The 5983-nt window shown below is 43.6% G+C and overlaps 1 long non-coding RNA gene across 2 annotated transcripts; it reads left to right on the top strand.

The window, feature by feature from the left end:
- Positions 1–760: 760 nt before the first annotated feature.
- LOC121819980 (uncharacterized) lies at positions 761–4859 on the top strand. 2 transcript variants are annotated; one of them, XR_009601362.1, is made up of 3 exons: positions 761–947; positions 3590–3879; positions 4402–4859. It is a non-coding gene; the product is annotated as an uncharacterized LOC121819980 (long non-coding RNA). The 2 variants fall into 2 exon arrangements; XR_006060389.2 differs by having other exon boundaries at positions 3590–4859.
- Positions 4860–5983: the final 1124 nt, after the last annotated feature.

The raw sequence follows: 5983 nt of genomic DNA, 5'->3' as shown, positions 1-5983 counted from the left end.
TGTTTCCATTTTGTAGATAGGTTCATTTGTCATAGTTTAGATTCCACAAATAAATGATATCATTTGGCATTTACCTTTCTCTTTCTGACTTTAACTTAGTATGATCTCTAGGTCCATCCGTGTTGCTGCAAAAGGCTTTTTTTTTTTTTTTTTTTTACAGCTGAGTAATACTCTATTGTATATATATATATATGACATCTTTGTTTTCTTTAAACTTTTTCTTTTGGGGTATAACCAATTAACAATGTTGTGATAGTTTCAGGTGAACAGAGAATGGATTCAGTCATACACATACATGTATCAATTCTCCCCCAGACGCCCCTCCCATCCAGGCTGCCGCATAACATTGAGCAGAGTTCCCTGTGCTATACAGTAGGTCCTTGTTGGTTAGCCATAATGTTCATCTCAAACTTCCTAACTATCCTTTCGCCCCAATCTTACCCCCCACCCCCCGCACCCCAACCATAAGTTTGTTCTATAAGTCTGTTTCTGTTTTGTAAATAAGTTCATTTGTATTAGGGCTTCCCTTGTGGCTCAGCTGGTAAAGAATCCCCCTGCAGTGTGGGAGACCTGGGTTTGATCCCTGGGTTGGGACGATCCCCTAGAGAAGGGAAAGGCTAACCCACTCCAGTATTCTGGCCTGGAGAATTCCATGGATTGTATAGTTCATGGGGTCGCAAAGAGGCGGACACGACTGAGTGACTTTTACTTTCTTTCACTTTCATTTGTGTCGTTTCTTTTTGTGTGTGTTCAGACTGTGACCTAATGAACTATAACCAGCCAAGCTCCTCTAGGCAAGAATACTGAAGTGGGTTGCCATTTTCTCCTCCAGGGGATCTTCCAGACCAAGGGATTGAAACCACATCTCCTGCACTAGCAGGCGGGTTCTTTGCCACTGCGCCACCTGAGAAGCCCCATCATTTATTTTTAGATTCCGCATATAAAAGGTATGTCATATGGTATTTCTCCTTCTGACTTATTCCACTCAGTAGGACAATCTGTAGGTCCATCCATGTTGCTGCAAATTGCATTATTTTTTTTTTTTTAACGACTGAGTAATACTACATTGTGTGTATATGTATATATACACACATACCACATCTTTTTTATCCATTTATCTGTCAATAGACATTTAGGTATTCAGGAGACCCTGATTCGATTCCTGGGTAGAATCATTCCTGGGTTGGGAAGATTCTCGAAGAATGGACAGGCTACCCACTCCAGTATTCTTGGGCTTCCCTGGTGGCTCAGCTGGTAAAGAATCCGCCTGCAATGTGGGAGACCTGGGTTTGATACCTGGGTTGGGAAGATCCCCTGGAGGAGGGCATGGCAACTCAGTCCAGTGGTCTTTACTGGAGAATCCTCACAGACAGAAAAATCTGAGTGACTAAGCACAGCACCCAACACAGCACATTTACTTGCTTCCATGTCTTGGCTGTTGTAAATAGCACTGCTGTGAACATAGGGATGCATGTATCTTTTTAAATTGAGTTTTCTCTGGGTATATGCCCAACAGTAAGATTGTAGGATCATATGGCAGCTCTATATTTGTAGTTTTTTGAGGAACCGCCATACTGTTTTCCATTCCCACCAATAGTGTGGGAGTGTTCCCTTTCCTCCACACCTTCTCCAGTATTTGTTATTTGTAAAGTTTTTAACTATGGCCATTCTGACTGGTGGGAGATGTGAACAGAAAGTGAAAGTTAAGTCGCTCGGTCAACCCCGTGGACTGTAGCCCACCAGGCTCCTCCGTCCATGGGATTCTCCAGGCAAGAATACTGGAGTGGGTTGCCATTGCCTTCTCCAGGGGATCCTCCTGACCCAGGGATCGAACCCAGGTCTCCTGCATTAGAGGCAGATGCTTTAACCTCTGAGCCCTCATTGCAAAAGAACTGACTTTAGACCAACCCTCTCACTCCTAACCCAAAGCCCTTCCAGTCTCTGCCCATCTGACTACTGGGCAGAACTGAGTGCTAATGAACCTGTCTCTTAGGTTTTTAATCTCTGGAGAACTAAATATTATATACTGAAAAATACCTTGTTTTTACCATTTTTGTGTGGCCTAATTTTACAATTTTTCTGTGGGAAATTAGCACTGATGAAAATATAAAAAGTCTCTGTACTGTAGTTCCAAGTAAATAATAGGCAGATAGGATGTAACAGCTTCCCAGAACAAATACAGTCACTGCGAGAAAAGAAGAGAAGAGTTTCATGGGATGATCAGAGAACTGAAAATTAGGTGTCCTTATGATTCTACCAGGGCAAAAGCAGGAACATGGTCACCTAAGGTATACCTTACATTTTTCAGTGATTCCCAGAACTCTATCAAAGCAAATCAGGGGAGTGGAACATGATATTCAGAGATGTGCAGTCACTTGCCCAAAGCTGATGAGTGGTAAGAACAGTGTTGTTAGGTTACATTTAGTTAACTCGTTATGCGGCAGGCCCTGAGTTAAGTACCTCATGCTGCTGCTGCTGCTAAGTCGCTTCAGTTGTGTCCCACTCTGTGCGACCCCATAGATGGCAGCCCACCAGGCTCCCCCATCCCTGGGATTCTCCAGGCAAGAACACTGGAGTGGATTGCCATTTCCTTCTCCAATGCATAAAAGTGAAAAGTGAAAGTGAAGTTGTTCAGTTGTGTCCGACTCCTAGCGACCCCATGGACTGCAGCCCACCAGGCTCCTCCATCCATGGGATTTTCCAGGCAAGAGTACTGGAGTGGGATGCTATCACCTTCTCCGAAGTACCTCATATGTTGTATGTAATTCAATCTTCAAAACAACCTTATGTTGTAAATCTGTTAATAGGTATTTTTCCACACTAATAGGGTAACGGATGTTACAAAAGGCTAATATGTCATTCAGTTAAGAAGTGGTGGAACTGAGATTAGAGCAGGCAGGGTCAGGAGTCCAGCCTGTGGTCTGAGTTTGCTTCTCAGCATGTCACTGTGCTAATAGGGGAGAGGGGGGAACCTCTCTGGGTGATAGCCAAGGGGGAGCAGTATTGTGGCTGGGACAGAGGTCTTGGAAGTCATATGACCTTAGTTTAAGAACTGGTCCTTTACCAATTATGTGTCTTTGGGCAAGTCACTTAAAAAAAGTCCGTCTCTTCAAATGAGTATAAAGCATAGAGTGAATACTGAATAAATGTTAATTAGCCATTATAATTTCAGATAGCTGTAAAAGCAGACAGGAGTGAATTTACAGAGGAGAGGTTAGAAAAATGTAAAGGCGAGGAATGTCTAACATAGTTCAAATAATTTTTAAATGTGCAATTAGCCCTGAAAAAGCTTAGAGAAATTCCCAATTGATAATGCAAACTTTCAAATCAGAAAGCAGAAGCTGAGAGATAAAATGGAAGGTGGGGACAGCAGCAGTTTCTCTTTCAGGATTAGAATTTTTTCTGTTCTACAGTGACCACCTCATTGGGCCTTGAAATGGACCACTCATTAACACTGAGTCTTCAAAACTAGAACGTCCAGTGACTTGGCATACAGATAGATTTGGATATAAATTCCTGAACCTGGAAAAGATGAAGTTTTGCTTCTGCACCAGTTACTTTACATGCTCCCTTTGAATTGTGTTTTTAGTGGTGGCCGTGCAAAGTGACTCGCCTTTCTACTCCTGCTCCTCTTAAGGATCCCATTCTGGATAAGAAGCGCTTGGCCCCCGCTATTGCACACTTTCTCCTCCTCAAGCCTCCAGTTCTTTCTCTTCCATCCTGACTCCGGATAAGGATCCTGCTTCTTATTTCATCGAGAAAATGGAAGCATCTACATAGAACCACCACACACCATCTCCACCACATTTCCCCCATGCTGTGCATCTGTGTGCAGACTCTGCCTTCTCTCCTCTCGCAGAGGCGGCCACTCTGCACTGGGTAAGGCCACGCCTCCCTCCAAGCTCGAGGGCCCATCTCCTTCCATCGCCTCTTGCCCTTTCCATCTCTGCTCAGTCCCATCAGTATACACAATGCTGTTAATTTTCCCTTTAAAAATCCTCTTTTATTAAAAAAAGATAAACACTGAGTTATGATGTTATGTTAAGGCACTCTTGTTAATAATGCTATTGTGATAAGTTTTAAGTTCTCATCTGAAAATGATATATACTAAAGTTATCAGAGGTGAAACAATGGTTCTTAAAAATATTCCAATCAAAATGTTGTAGATGAAGCACAGTTCTCAAAATATCAATAGGTCTTGGAATTGGGTAACGAGAACATGTAGGTTCATGTTACTTTTCCCCTCTATTTTTATGTATGCTTGAAAATATATACATGGAAAAGGTTTTAAAAAATCATCTCAGTTCTGCTTCCTCTCCAGCTATTACATTATTTGCTTCTCTTTAGGATAGTACTCCTTGAAATAGTATATTCACTGACTGATTTTTTTTATTCCTTCAGGTTTTTCCCCCTTACCATTTCAGCAAAATTGCTTAAGACCACTAATGACATCCACATTGTTAATCCAGGGGTCATTTTTCCTACATTACCCATTTGATAGCTGATTACTCCTCCCTCCTTGAAATGCTCTCCACTAGACTTCCAGGACTGCAACCAGTGGGGGATGTGCAGTTGTCAATACTGTGGATACAGGTATTATTCTTATCTTGTTAATTCCATGGGCTTCCCTGGTGGCTTAGTGGTAAAGAATGTGCGTGTGATGCAGGAGACGTGGGTTGAATTCCTGGGTCTGGAAGATCCCCTGGAGGAGGAAATGGCCACCTACTCCAGTATTCTTGCCTGGAAAATCCTATGGACAGAGGAGCCTGGCGGACTACAGTCCACAGGGTCACATAGAATCCGACATGACTTAGCATGCACACATGTTATCTGTGAATAATAAATGGCTTCTGAAAGGATTTGATTTCCACCTGTTGTTAATTATGTACAAGAAAAGGATGTGTTTCAGGGTACAATGCAAAGGTTGGCAGTTGATCACAAGAGTGAGGCTGGGACTGAGGGCAGCATCATGGTGGCATTTTTTTCTCCCCTTCAACCTACAACTAATTAGACATCTGTAACAAAAGTCCCTCTGCACACACACCAAGACACCTGAGAGATGCATCCATCTGTGCATCCCAAAGTGGCCAGACTGGATCCTGGAGAAGGCCACACCAAAGGAGTGGCAGTGAAGGTGGCAGCCGCAGTGGCATCAGTTTCTCCGGCAGAGCAGGTGGAAAGGGAAAAAGGTGAGTGAATGTCCAACTGGTGATGGGGGCGCAGCTGGAGTCCTCAGCAACACCCTGAGTCCTGAAGAGAGACCTCTGTGACTGGGAGGATGGAAAGGAAAGAAGGCAACCAAGGACAACTGAAGGTGTGGATTTCCTGCTGTTTGTCCCGGAATTCCATTGAGAAGTGTCCCCCCACCCGCTCCAACCTCTCTCTGCTGGGATTCCCCTGGTAGAGGACTCCCCCACTGGGCCATGGGCACACTCAAAGTGCCAAGTGCTTATTATATACCTCCCCCACCCCAACTCCATCACCATCCTTTTTTAACACTAGGTTTCTTATACATATGTGTGTGTGTGTGTTCAACCCAACTATTTTCAACCCCATGCATGGACTGTAGCCCATCAGGCTACTATGTCTATGGAATTTTCCAGGCACATGCACATCTTCCCGATTTAGCACCAATAGAATAAATCAGAATCTTGTGCTACAGTGCCACCTTCTGGAAAGCAAAAAAAAAAAAGTATTTTATTGCCTGTTGAAATATTAGAATCGAAGTAAAAAAGCCTTGAATCACTCAGGTGACACAGTGGTACAGAATCTGCCTGCCAATGCAAGAGATTCAAGTTCGGTCCCTGGGTCGGGAAGATACCCTGGAGAAGGGCACGGCAACCAACTCCAGTGTTCTTGCCTGGAGAATCCCATGGACTGGTGGGCTACAGTCCATGGGGCTGCAGAACTGGACACGACTGAATGTGCACACACAATAAAAACCTTACCTAAATAAGAAAGGCATTCATTATTCAAATGAAGA

Source organism: Ovis aries, chromosome 7 (genome assembly GCF_016772045.2).
Source record: "Ovis aries strain OAR_USU_Benz2616 breed Rambouillet chromosome 7, ARS-UI_Ramb_v3.0, whole genome shotgun sequence".
In the NCBI taxonomy this organism is placed as follows: Eukaryota; Metazoa; Chordata; class Mammalia; order Artiodactyla; family Bovidae; genus Ovis; species Ovis aries.
The sequence above is the reverse complement of the archived record's forward strand: the minus strand, read 5'-3'. Positions and strand labels throughout refer to the sequence as shown.